Source organism: Carlito syrichta, unplaced genomic scaffold (assembly GCF_000164805.1).
Source record: "Carlito syrichta isolate Samal-C Ts95f unplaced genomic scaffold, Tarsius_syrichta-2.0.1 Scaffold312386, whole genome shotgun sequence".
Lineage (NCBI taxonomy): Eukaryota > Metazoa > Chordata > Mammalia > Primates > Tarsiidae > Carlito > Carlito syrichta.
The window spans coordinates 135,895-151,494 of NW_007256482.1; positions in this window are offsets into that span (position 1 = coordinate 135,895).

The window sequence follows — 15,600 nt, forward strand, 5'->3', positions numbered from 1 at the left end:
AGTAATCCTGTGAACTGGGGTTGATGGCATCATTTCACAGCTGAAGACACAGGTTCAAAGTCACTTTATTAGGGAAGAACTATTCCAGCTCTGCGTTTTGTCTTCCCTTTCTACTCAAAAGGTGGTTCATGGACCAGTAACATCACCAACACCTGTGATGCCCCAGACCTACCTAATTAAAAGAGGAGATAAATTTTTTTAAAATTTCTAATTGTGTCTTGTGCCCTTTGATATTAAAAGAACATTCCTATATACCATCGTGTTCTTTCACATATACTTCCCACTATAATATAGTGGTACCAGTTATTTTAAAAATAAAAATTGGATTTTAGAATATGTTTTGGTAGCATTCAGTCTTTCTCCCTAAGGAAGTATCATTAAAAAGGACAGATCTTTCCAAGGTACCAACTAGTTCAAACCTTTCATAAATTCTAGTAGTGTCTTGCAAATAAAACTTCTGATGGTGTTCCTTCTCTTGATGCGACTGATTTGATTAAGTTTGGATTCAGTTAGTCTCAGCAGTCAGGGTAGAAGCTTGGTGGTAGCCAGATCAAAGAATTTGGGATTACCAGCTTTATAAGATCCAATTCTTTTTTAAATCATTCATATTAACTGTTAATTTCTCATTCGCTGAGAAAAAGCTTGGTTTAATTAAAAACAGAACCAAATTTTATCTTGGAATATGGACTTATTTTAAGGCATATTGTTAGTGGTAAATATTGAGAATCCACCCATGGAAAGAGTTTAAGAGCCAATAATTTATTGTTTTTTAATAATGGAATCAAATGCCAGTTTCTTTGTTCAGTCCAGAAGTCTGACTCACAGTAAACATTCTGATGGAAAGATTTTGGTGAAAGGGTGGGGAACTGACACTGCGTCATTACGACTTCTGCTAGCATTTTTCCCATTAGAGTACAATGGTTCCAAACAAAGAGGAAATGATATGGGTGAACCACAGCACCCTCCATTTAACATTTACACTAAGAGGAAAACACAATGAGTTCTTGCAAAAGTTTTCTTCCCACTATGTTTGACCCCTCTATCCACATTTTGAAAGAAATATATGCATTTCATATAAAGTATACATAACTCTGACCTCACCAAAATGTAAATTATTTACTACTTTGATCTCATTACTTCAATGTTTTGAATTTTTAATTAAAAATACTCCTTTTTATTCCTGTACAGTGACAGGTAACTAGGCTTGCCTTGACTCCTCTTTTTTTTCATCATTTTCATAGTGGTAGGATTGGTCCATTTCTGTTGCTATTACAAGGGATTATACTCAGTTAACAAAAAGTTTTAAGCCCAGGGCAAGCATTTTAAAGTTAATAGATGACAATAAGAAAAAGAGGCATAATTGCTTTCAACTTCCAACAGACTATCATATTACCTTTCTCTTCTACAAATAATCTATGGGAAAATTAAGTTTATGACCATTTGAAATAATTTGGCTCCTTTAACAACTTATGACATAAGGAATAAAGCCACATCACTCACATCGTTTGTTAAGCAGCTGTAGTATTTAAATGAACTAAAATATTACCCACCAGTTATTTCAACCATCCTCAAATATTTGAGTTCAATGCATTATTTCCTGACAGACACATTTAAAAAATCTTCTTGCTGGGATAGGCATTCCATCTTAATGTCCTTTGCTCTTTTCCCTCTTCATGTACTTAAAGTAATGAGATTCCCCAAAGTAACTCTTTGCTGCAACCTGAGTGGTCTTCCCATAGTCCTGTCCAAATGTCTCATTACCCAGCCTCACTCTTATATACATTCCACAGCCCTGAATTCTTTTTCCATGTCTGAACCCCCACAATCAGTGTTTAAGTGAGACTTCACTGACTACCTCATCCCACAGTCTCTGTATCATCCTAAATGTTTCATTTCCAATGCAATCTACTTGCTCCTTCATCTCACATTAACTTTATAATAGACGTTGAATTTTTCTCAAGTATGACCTGTATATGTTTTATTAACCTATTTGATCATAATTGACTGTTGAAGATTGTATCCTTTACTTCTCTTACAGTGTTTTTCACATAGTTTACAAGAGGCATTTCTGAAAGGAATGCATGAATGAATGAAAAAATGGAAAATAAGTAGATTTAGGCTCAAGAAGCCAGATTTGTGGGGTTTTTTTCTACTTAATAGAGGTAGATTAATTTGATCTATCTCCTTTTGTCTTAACTCAAATCATCAAAAATAAACAAAATAATTTGAACATAAATTAAACATTTTTCAAGGCCTTACTTTTATAAATGAGGAAGTTGGGGTCCAATAGGAAAATAGGTTGCCAAAGACTACATATGTAGTTTGTGGAAATGTTAAAACTCAAACTTAGATTCCTGAATCTTAATCCCATGCTTGTTCAAAAGACAATGCTTTCCAACGGAGATACCAGGCTAACAGAGGGGGCTCAGTGGTTAGGTTGTTTCAAGGAAGGTATAACTGAAAAGCATATAGGTCAGTTTATATTGCCTGTCACATTTAAGCCCTTTTTAATTAAAAGAAAGGGCAATATATTTTTATGTAAATTTAAATATATATATGCCCACTTTTTCATGTCAGGGTTCCTTTAGATGGCTTTACATCAATGTGTTGAATGCAACATTATAAAATAACATTTTAAATAAGCAGATAAGAGATGGAAATATCTTTTACCTTTGCTAGACCTGGCACACAAATTTAGTTGGCTATGAACATTTTATCTGCCAAGGCAGAGGAAATGACATCACTTACGTAATTGGGCAGTATCCAAAAATAAAACCAACATTTGTGCACAAAATGCACATCTATTCTTTATACTAAGACAAGATAGTATTTTTCTTGTGGATTCTGTGTCAATCAAGATAGACTGAATTATGCTGTAGTAACAAACATTAGAAAGATCATAGTGGCTTATGCTGACAAAGGTTTATTTTCCACTCACACTGCAAGTCCATTGTATATAAGATAGGGACTCTATCTAACATAGTAACTTAAACATCCAAGCCAAAGGAGGTTTTATCTCATTCATAATTAATGCAGCAGGGGGAAAAAAGCTGGGTGACCTACACATTGGATCTTAAAGATTCCACTCAGGAAAGACATACATCATTTCCGTTCAAATATCTTCATTTCATTGCCCAGAGCAAGCTGCATAGCCATACTTATCGTCAGACAACTTAGAGGTTTGCAGTCCTACCTTGCGCCTTGGAAGGATTTTTTAAAAGTAAATATTTCTGAACAGCTCAGTTGATACCACTCTCTTCCTAGGAAATTGCTGCATAATGTAATGAGTTATCTTGACAGTAAATACAACTAGAGCTAAGTCTATAACATTGTACCATATTGACCAGGGGCATAAAAACAAAGCAAAATCTGGTAAAAAATGGTTCTACTGGTGGTTAGGAAAAATCAATTCTGATATATAACGTTTTACTGGTCTACCTTAATTAAAGAATATATTTCAGATTTTCTAAAAGAATAGATAAAATTTAGTCATCTCAAATATATATTCCTTCTCTCAACAACGTTTTTATAAGTATAATGCAATAATTAGTTTGCATTTATACCCCTTAAGAAATAATATTAATAACAATATTGACTAACATTTTTTTATACAAGTGTGTGAGATACTCTTTTTCATATGTGTCCTCACTTTATCCACTTATCAAGTCTACAAGATAATTATTCTTGTCTCCAGGTTATGTTTGAAGAAACTGAGTCTTAAAGAAATTAATTTGTCCAAGGTCACTTAGTCAACATATGGCAGAGCTGGCATTTAGATTTGTGTTAATCTTACTCTAAGATTTATGTGCTTAGCTAATACACAACTTTGCTTCAGGAATGCAGGTTAAGTTCACATGAATATGCTTTAAACAATTGGTCAAGTGGGAGTTAGATCCATTCTCCTAATAAATAGGAGAGGAGAAGACTTGGCTTGATTAGAAATCTCCCAACCTCTGAGTGAAATTGTCTTAAGTGATACCGGCAGAGAGGACTCAAATACTTTGAGAGCAATTCTTAGGGGGAGAGCAAGATCCCCAAATAATCTGCCATTGGCATACTCTTCACATAAGTAAAACTGAGATATATCTTCAAAGAAAAATATTTCTAATAAAGTAACAGAGCTATTGTTTTAAAAGGTAGGATACTATTTGTAGAAATATATATATAAAATATTGTTCCAGTAAGTACATGTTCCAATGAATTTTTAAAATCTGGCCAAAGTAATTATACAGATGCATAAAACAGCAAGAAAATAAAATGAGTAATATTTAAGAGAAATATTAAAACAAGTACACATTGTTATCTTATTTTAAATCTTGGATCTAAAACTATTATTAATCATAGAAGAACAATTTAAAAAGCATTTTTATACCACAGTTTCTTAATTACTGTGAGTAGTAGAATGAACACAAGGTTAATCTAGTATAATGTGCCTGTTTAATTCAGTTGGTAAGAATGACACACAACATTTTTTTTCAATTCTTTGAAATTCCATTGATCTGCAGCTGAGAGGATCTCTGTGTTCTTGTGGCACTTCCATCTTTTTTTCTACTATAGGGCCATCATATTGCATTGCTGTTATCTGAGAATTTGTCTGAGACACATCTCCACCCACACCCCTGCAGACAGTGTGGGTGGAGATGTGTCTCAGTGAGCCCTGTCTTCTTTGTCCTTGTATCTCAGACATCAAACACATAGTTAACACTCAGTGGACACTTGTGAAATGAATGAATATGGATAGAATGATTGATAATCTTAATATATAGCCGTTTTTTGCTAATAGTGCCTGATCAGAGTAAACCACCCTTGAGAAACTGAGGAGTTAAGGAAAGTGTCAAAGTTCTTCTGGTCGTAACAGAAATTCATTCAAACTATGTAATAAATGTTTAAATGATACTGTTTCTGTCTGAGTTTTTTCTGAGGTCTTACAGGCTGATGACATTAATATGTTCATCCTCAAGAGAGATGTATATAACCACCTTGCAGGATATTAGCCCACTTCCATGATGAGGAGGAGTGTTGGAGAATCAAGGGGATGCCTTAGGAAGGCAGTGTTGGAGTACTTTCCCCTCTAGCCCAGTGAAGAACAGGTTGGGACACTAAAGAGACCAGGAAACAAAGGATGTTGCCTCCTCATTCAAAGCCAGGTGTGTCTTGTATTTGGTGGGAGTATGACAACTGATAGGGAAGACTATGGCCTATCATTAGCACATGAGATTATGTATGAGTCTCTACAACATTATACATTATTATTATTTTCTTTGTTTTTCTATTATAAAGTCAGCACTTCAGCAGTGTTTTAATTTCTTTTAGTTACTGGTGGAATTGAACTTCAAAAACAATTATTTCCCAATTTTATTTCTGTTTTATTATTTACTACTTATGTCTTTCATTTGTTTTCTACTGAAGGTTTGCCTCATCTATTATTTTATTAGAAATATTTTTGCCTAGCAGGAGCTTTGAATTTTTACATAAAATGTAGGCATACTTAATTTATTCATGTAGATATTTATTAATGTAGATATTGTGGGCTTGATTCCAAACCATTGCAATATAGTGAATATCGCAATAAAGTGAGTCACATAAGTTTTTTTTGTTTCCCAGTGCATACAAAAGTTATGATTATACTGTATTTTAATCTCTTAAGTGTGCAATAGTATTATGTATAAAAATTACATACCTTAATTTAAAATATTGCTTAAAAGTGCTGACATAGAGATGCAAACGAGCACATTCTGTTGGACAAATGACAGCAGTAGACTTGCTTGACACAGGGTTGTCACAACTCTTCAATTTATAAAAAAGTCATATCTGCAAATCACAATAAAGCAAAGTGCAATAAAACAAGGTATGCCTATACATTAATGTTTCACTCTGTAATCTTTTCTTCTGTAGACTTCTTCACCACTTATACCTACATTCCTTCTAGTACGTGTGTGGTTCTGCTTTTTTAAATCTACATTTAATTCTTCCATCTGTCAGTATTTTACTTTTTGTTGGAGTGCTTAAATTAAATAATGGAATGCTTCAAAATGCTTCAGCTAAATAGCACAAAGTAGAAAAAGACAAGGGATGAAGGAGATTAAAGTGACTGTTACATGAGCCAGTTTATATCTCTACCATAATGAGAATTCAAACTTTGACTCTGATCTTAATGGCCTTTTTAATTTGTGCTTTTAAAAATTGTGCTCACATGTATCTAGGATTGTTACTTTTTAAAAAATTGTGAATCTCATTCTCCTTGTGGTAAAGATATTCTCAAAGCTTTTATCAACCCACCTCATAAAGTGTTTTCTCTATAAGTCCTTCATAAAAAAGAAATTCCCATCTGGCCCTAGTGCCAAAAAAATGAAAATCTTCAGAGCAATTGTTTTTTTTTTTTCTCTTAATCTCACAGACATTGTGAAGGGTGTAATAATAAGATGTCCTTGTTTAAGTTAGCTGTTAAAAACAATATTCATTTTTTAGAACAATTTCCGGCTCACTTTGTTCCCACCCATGCTTTGTTTGTCCTTTCACTGTACTTTTATTGCATGCAACTTTGTAATATTTATATACCTTTGTAAGTAGACTTGAATCATTTCTACATTAAGATGGGAGAATAAGAAAAAATTAGGAAGAAATCTGAGTTCAATACATTATGTGATAGTTACGTTACAAAGGGTCTAAGAAGACTTCACAAGTAAATATAATATGAAATCCTGGTTGAAATCCTAGAAGAGAAAAGTGATATGGGAATTGAGGTAATCTTTAAAAAGTATGGACTTCTGTCAATAATAATGTATCGATGTTGGTTTATTAATAGTGACAATCATATCTTATAAATAATATGTTAAATGTAAAAAAATATGCATTATGTGAGATAGAGATAAAATTTATTTTTTTCTAAAGAGGTAACATTTGCCTTAGCTCTTTTTATTCAATGACTTAATGATTGGGAATATCACAATTGTTAAATAATAAATTCATTAATATTTGTATGAAACTATGAGTTATTTTACTCTGCTCTAATTATCTCTCTGTTCAACTTTATGTCTGCAAAATATTATTTTAATCATTATTATTTTATATATTTTAATATCTGACAGTTTCCACTCTTTCTTAATGATTCTTTTTTCACTATTTCCTGCATATTCTGCCTATACTAGATTTATTTACATGCCCTCTAGAAGAAATTTGCCTTGTTCCCCTCCCTACCAAAAAATATTCATGTATGATTTCTTTAGAATTTTATAGAACTTATAAATTATTTGGGAGAGAACTTATGCCTTTACAATATTTATTCTACACATTTAGAAATATCAGAAGTATCTTTAGTTTGTAATGTTCTCCATCTAGGTCCTGTACACTTCTTAAAATAGTTTCTTCATACATATTCATATTTTTTAAATTAAGAATGATATTTTAAAATATTTTCCAGTCTACCCAGTCAATGGCAGACATTTAGAAGAGCCCTATATTTGCATTTTTGTCACTAAACTATCCTAATTAACAATGCCTATTAAGTTGATTATCTTGTTTTTTTAGAAGACCAAAATGTTATCTGTAAATATACATATAAATTATATATGTTTATATAATTTATATATATTTATATTTATAAATATATATTATAAATATGATAGATATATAATAGTGTTGTCTTCACCATTTCAATATTTGCAGCTCCTGTTTCTTTTTCCTAGCTTACTGAGTGGTTGTGTTGGTTAGAATTCTCAGAGCAGTGTTAAATAACAGTTGTGATAATGGAAATATCTGCTAGGATTTCAGCTATTTGCAAGTACATAATACCTTATAAATATCACTTAAGCAAGTAAAGTGTAATTTTTTACATAATAATAAATAAAATTTACATGAGCAGAAATATGAAGTTAGTTATTGTTGTTCAGAGATATCACCAAAAACATTGTTTCTTAAGTCTCTTCCTCAGCATCTTTAGCATGTGATTTTTATCCTTACTGTCAAAAGACAGTTGCTGTGCCTCCTGGCGTTTCATTCGCACAGGAAAAAGGGGAAAGGGACACAAAGCAAACAGCAATATATTCTTCCCAGGGCCTTTAGTTTATATTTCATGGACCACAACTGTGCTACAGGGGTCAAATCAAGCTCAGAGAAATTAAGGAACTCAGGTATTTAGCTAGAGTGGAAAAAGACAAGGGGGAAAGGAGATTGAATGGATGTTAAATGAACCAATTTTCATATCTGCCATAGAAAGAATCCAACCTTGCTCCTGATGTTAATGGCATTCCTCAAGTTATTTTGCATTTAAGAAACATTTTGAATTTTTCTTTCAACTTGTATATTGCTTATCATGTTAAAGAAGTCATCTCCTTTTATTGATTTGCTCAGTGTTGTTTTGGAATAAATACTGTATTTTATCAAATGCATATTTTTAATTAGTGTTATACATTTCATTAATAGATATTATAATATTGAAGCTAAAAAGATGCAAGCAACAGTAAGAAATAATAAAGATTATGACAGAAATAAATGAAACAGAGAATAGAAAAATGATACAGACTTCTGGAATCCTTATCCAGTTCCTGTTCTTTTACCAGTACCGGGCTGTTCTGCTTATTGTAGCCTTAAAGTAAAGTTTAAAGTCTAGACTTGTGATACCTCTTGCTTTGTTTCTTTGCTGAGGATTGTTTTGGTTATTGTGCTCTTTTTTGTTTCCATATGAATTGTCATTTCCATATCTAAGAAGAATGGTGTTGATAATTTGATGGATATTGCTTTGAATCTGTAGATTGCCTTGGGTAAAATGGACATCTTAACAATATTGATTCTTCTAATCCATGAGCACAGAATGTTTTTCCATTTGTTTATGTCATCTTTTATTTCTTTGAGCCGTGTTTTGTAGTTTTTGTTGTAAAGTGCTTTCACTTCTCTGGTTAGGAAGTTGCCAAGGCATTTCATCTTTTTTATGGCTCTTGTGAATGGGATTGTGTTTTTTACCTGGTTCTCTGCCTCTTTGTTGTTGGTATATAGAAATTTGACTGCCTTTTGCACATTGATTTCATACTCTGAAACTTTGCCAGAGTCATTTATCAGTGCAAGGAGGTTTTTGACAGATTCCCTTGATTTTCAAAGTATAGGATTGTATTGTCTGCAAAGAGGAATAGGTTAACTTCCTCTTTCCCCGATTTCCTTCTCTCGCTTAATTGCAAAACTCGATCTCTCAACCAACTGATCTTTGACAAAGTCATCAGTAACAACCCCTGGCGAGAGAAGACCTTACTCAGCAATTGGTGCTGGAAAAATTGGGGAACCACATGCCGAAGAATGAAACGGGACCCTTACCTATCACCACATGCAAAATCAACTCTAAATGAATCAAAGACCTAAATATAAAACCTCAAACTGTAAGAATCTTAGAAAATGCAGGAGACACTCTTATGCACGTTGGAATAGGCAACCAATTCTTGATCATAACTCCAAAAAATAGTCATAAAAGATAAGATAGACAAGTGGAACCTCATCAAACTGAAAAGCTTTTGCACAACAAAAGAAACCATCAGGATAGTGATATTACAACCCACAGAATGGAGGAAAATATTTGCTAACTGTGTATCTGACAAAGGCCTAACATCCATAATCTACAAGGAACTCAAACGAACTGAAAGGAACAAACAAACAACCTAGTTAAAAGTGGGCAAAAGACATGAATAGACACTTCTCAAAAGAAGACATACAAATAGCCAACAGATACATTTAAAAATGTTCAGCCTCACTAATCATCAGAGAAAAGCAAACCAAAACCACATTGAAATACCACCTAACTCCGGTAAGAATGGCCATCATTAACAAAACAAAAATCAATAGATGCTGGCAAGGATGCAGAGGAAAGGGAATGCTTCTACAGTGTTGATGGGAGTGCAAACTAGTTCAACCTCTATGGAAAATAGTGTGGCAATTTCTAAAAGAACTAGAAATTAACCTTCCACATGACCCAGCAATCCTCCCTCTGGGAATATACCTGGAGGAACTCAAATCATTCTACCAAAAAAATACCTGCACACACATGTTTATTGCAGCACAAGTCACAATAACAAAACATGGAACCAATCCTGCTGCCCATCGAAAGTGGACTGGATAAAGAAAATGTGGTACATATGCATAATGGAGTATTACACAGACAAAAAAGAAGGACAAAATTATTGACTCCACAGCAACTTGGATGGATTTAGAGTCTATCATACTCAGTGATCTATCGCAGAAACAAAGAACTGAAAGCTACATGTTCTTACTCATAAGTAAGTCCTGAACATTTATCACAATACTACAAGATAGGAACTGGCAGTAGCAGAATACTGCTAGGGGAAGCAGTGGGGGAGAGGAGCACGTAACATCACTAAGGGTACCTGTCTCTAAGCCAGCAGAAGTGAGGACCAGTTGAAGGCCCAAATTTCACCTGCACATAAACTACTTATGTACCTAATCCTGACTTGTGCCCATGTCTTTACAATAAAATTTAATTTAAAAAGAAAAATAATAAAGACAATAGCTAAAAGGTTTTTTTTAAGATCAACAAAACTGATAATGCTTCAGTTAAATTGACAAAAAATTAGAAAGAGCAAATTATTAAAATCCTAAATGAAAGAGGGGTCATTACTACCAACTTTATAGAAGTAAAAATAGTTATAAGAAAATAGAAGAACTGTATAAATGGATAACTAGATGAAATGGGCAAATTCTGGAAAGACACAAACTACCAAAAACTGATGCAAAAAGAAATCATAAATCTGGATAGAACTAAAATAATTAAACATCTTGAATTAGTAATTGTAAAACTTTTACAAAGAAAAGCTCAGATCAAATGACTTCACTGATGAATTTACCAAATATTAAAAGAATAATCAGCACCAATCCTTCAGAAGCTCAACAACAGCAAAACACTTCGCAACTCATTTCATGAGGCCATTATTACACAGATAATACAACAGACCAAGACATCGCAAGAAAAAATGACAGACTAATATCTTGTATGAATATAGACAAAAAATACTCCATGAACTACTAGCAAACCAAATCCAGGGGTACATTTTAAAAAATTATATTGGCCGGGCTTAGTGGCTCAGCCTGTAATCCCACCACTTTGGGAGGCTGAGGTGAGTGGATTGCCTGAGCCCACGGGCTCGAGACCTATCCGGGCAACTTGGCGAAACCTCATTTCTACAATAAATCAAAAATTAGCCAGCTGTGGTAGCATGGTGCTACCTATCCTGCTACATGGAAGGTTGAGCTGGAAGGATCGCCAGAGCCCAGCAGGTTGAGGCTGCGGTGGCCAGGAGCATGCCACTGCACTCCAGTCTGGGCGACAGAGTGAGATTCCAACTCATAAAATAATAATAATAAATAAATAATTATATATCCATGAGAAAATGAAATCTATACCAGGAATGCAAGATTGGTTTAACACATTAAAATCAACTAATATAATAAATCATATGAAAATAATAAAGGAATATCCATTATCAACCTTAATAGATGAAGGAAAAGGATTTGACAGCATCCAATATACTTTCATGATAAAAACACTGAACAAACTAAAAATAAATGAGAATGCCTTCAGTCTGATAAAGTGTATCTATGAAAAACCCACAGATAATATTCTACTCAATGGTAGAAGACTGGATGTCTTTATATAAAAATCAGAACTAAGACAAGGATGCCCACTCTTGCACTTTCTATTTAACATCATACTGTAGATTCTAACCTGCTAAACTGAGCATGAAAAAGAATTAAGCACCATCCAAATTGGAAAGGAAGAACAAAATTATTTGCAGATGACATAATTTTGTATGTACAAAATCCTAAGGACTACATGCATACACACACACACACACACACACACACATTATTTAAAGTAATAATCAAGACCAGCAAGGTTGCAGGACATGAGATCAATATACAATTGGTTGTATTGCACTAGCAACGAACAATCCAAAAGTCAAATTTTTAAAAAAATTTACAGTACTATAAAAATAATACAATTCTTAGGAATAAATTTAGCAAAAGATGTGTGAGTCTTGGATACTGAAAACTACAACCATTGTTGAAATAAATTATAAAGAAATGAATGGAATATTAATGCTAATGGGTTGAAAGATTTAATATTGTTAATACAACATTACCCATATTTATCCACAAATGCAAAACAATGCCTATTAAATTCTAGCTACTTTTTTTACAGTGATATGGAAATTCATATAGAAGTGCCAGGGAACAAGAATAGCCAAACCAATGTTGAAAAAGAAGAACAAGATTGAAAGACTCAGAATTTCTGATTTTAAAGCTTACTACAAAGACACATTAATCAAGGGAGTGTGATACTGACATAAGAATAAACATATAGGTCAATGAAATAGAATTGAGAGTCCAAAAATAAGTATCACATTTATGGGCAATTGAATATCTACAAAAGTGCCAAGACCATTCAATGTAGAAAGGATAGTTTTTTAGCAAATTATTTCTCAGCTGAGTATTCACCTACAAAAAAATTAAATTGGACCTGCACCTCATACAATATACAAAAATTAACTCAAAATGGACCATATGCTGTAATGTAAAGGCTAAAAGAGTTAAAATTTTAATGATAAAATAGTAGCAACTCTTTGAGATGTTGATTTACACAAATGGCACTAAAAGCATAAGCAACACAAAAATAAATAAATAAATTGAACTTCATACAAATGCTAAAACTTTGTGCTCAAGGGACACTAACAAATTGAAAATTAACACAAAGAATAAGAGAAAATATTCAAATTAGCTATCTGATAAGGGACTTGTACCCAGACTATATAAAGAATTCTTACAACTTAGTAAAAAAGACAAATTTAAAAATGGACAAAGAACCTAAAAAACATTTCTGATAAGAAGATATAAAAATTGCCAATAAAAGCATGAACAAATATTTGACAGCATTCAACATCAGTGAATATAAATTAAAACCTCAATGAGATACTACTTCATACTCATTTAGATGATTAAAATAAAAAATACAAACAATAACAGCTGTTGGTAATGATATGGAAAAATTGGAACACTCATACCTTGTCTGTGGAATTGTCAAATGGTACAGCCACTTTGGAAAACAGTTTGGTAGTCCTAAAATGGTTAAACATAAAGATAACATATGGCTCAGCAATCCTACTTCTAGGTATATACCCCAAAGAAATGGAAGCATATAGGTACAAAAAAAGTGCACACTAATGTTTATAGAGCATTATTAACAATATCCAAAAGTGAAAACAATCCAAATATTTAACAGTGTATAACTGGATGAGAAAAATATGGTATATTCATAAAATGGAATATTAACAATAAAAAGAGTGACCTACTGATGCACACTTCAATATAAATGAATCTTGGAAATATTATGCTAAGAGGCTGATTCACAAAAGACCACATTCTGCATGATTTTATTCACATTTAGAGTCCAGAACAGGCAAGTCCACAGGGACAAAATGTAAATTTGTGGTTTCCAAGGGCTGGTGGAGATACATGAATGGAGAGTGACTGTTAAAAAGATTTATTTTTGGAACAGAGAAAATGTTAGAAAACTTGATAATGGGGATTCTGGAAATCACCACTCCTGTCTTCACAGCAAGAAAAAAGCTGAACAGACTGGAAAATAACTACTCTTCTTAGATCTATCAAAGAGCTGAAGTCATGGGACAGACTGTTGTCCCGAAATGTCCAACACCAGCTGTAGAGAGACAAACAAGTGATACAGAGAAGCACAGCTTATTTGGGAGAGGAGTAAAAGCCTGAAGATGGAGCTAGTATCTGAAGGAACACTAAACTATAACTGACAAATTGCTGGAGGCCTAATGTGAACTAGCATAAAAGTTAAAAACTCAGAAAGGGGAGTGGATCGACAAGATGGCAAAATAGGAGTTTACCGTCTTCACTCCCCACCTCCTCCCACAGAAATCCAACTAGCAACTAGCCACAAACAAGAATATCACCCTGGATATCTCAGAACGCAGGAATAAGGCTAAGAAATGCCCTTGAACTGCAGAACTGAGAAAAGCCGCAACCAAATAGTATGAGAAACAGTTCTCCTTGATTGCACCACCCTGTGCCTGAACCTGCACAATGCCATATATAGAGAATTTCTCTGGACACATAGCTTCTACAGTGGAAAAAGTGAGTGCAATGCAGAGATTCAGCTTTCCCACCATTCTGAAACCATTTGCAGGAAGCCCACTTATGTCTTATCCCACAGGAAACACTGGGAGTACCAGCAGGGCTGAACAACCTGGTTAGAAACAAAGAACAGGGGTGGGACTCACAAAAACAAGTGCATAGATCTTGGCGGTTGCTCTGCATTCCAGCCAATGGAGTCACCGCAACAGAGAAACTAGTCAACAACATCACATAGTAAGAAACACAGTCCATGGATCTTCCAAGCTCAAATGCCTAGCCAACTTCTGCACACATTCCAGGTGTTCTTGTTAACTTTTCCCAGGTCAGATGCAACAAAAGGTTAGCAATTACTTGTGGAGGGAGCATCTGGGCCCACACAACCCTAGCAGTAGAGAGATGTTCCAACTAAGTTCCAGTGCTAGCACTGGGTCTTGCCCAGATCAGGAAGCAACCACAGATCAGCAACTACACACAGAAGAAGCATCTGGCCCCATTCAACCCTAGTGACCAAAAAGGAATCTGAGTTCTGGGGTTGCATTAAGTCTTCCTCAGACCAGAAGCAAATACAGGTTAGTAATTAGCCATGAAGGGAATATCCAGCCACACTCAACCCCAGTTACAGAGTGTTGAACTTGGTGCTCTGCTAAAGCCTACCCTAGTCTTGGAGACAAGCCCGAGTTCACACATACCTGCAGAGCATAGCCTCTGGATTTGGCAACCCTATGTGACTGAGCAGCAACTCTAGAGACCTAACCTAACTCTGCTCAACTACAGACTCTAAACAACAGTACTACCCAGCCAGGAAAGACAACCTGCAACCCTGCCCAATCCCAGAGCCCAGACAGCAGCCCAATCTATTGACAGAGTCCAACCAGTGGACTCACCAGACCACAGAGTGCAACCAGCAATACCATTTGCCCTCGGAGCATAGGAGGTGACCCACCCCAGTTAAAGGACCCAACACCAAGGTCTGTCTGCCTGGTGTTGCTACCAGCCAGCCCATCCAGAATCCTAGGCTAGACCAAATAATAAAAGTTTATCTTCGCCTGAAAAGCTAGGTATTCTTTGCATTTTTTTAATGCACCGGCATCAAAGTAAGGACACAAGATTTTTGAAAAATCAGGGAAATACTATACCATCAAAAGAAACTAACAAAACTATAGTGATGAACCCAGCAGTATTGGAAAACTCTTAAATGACTGAAAAAGAATTCAGAAAAACCCCATTAAAGAAATTCAGAGAAGCCGGGCTCGGTGGCTCAGCCTGTAATCCCGTGCCTTTGGGAGGCTGAGGTGAGTGGATTGCCTGAGCCCGCGGGTTCGAGGCCCGCCTGGGTGCCGAGACCTCATCTCTACAATAAATCAAAAAATCAGCCGGGTGTGGTAGCGCGTGCCTGTAATTCCCGGCTACTCGGAAGGCTGAGGCGGAAGGATCGCAGAGCCCAGC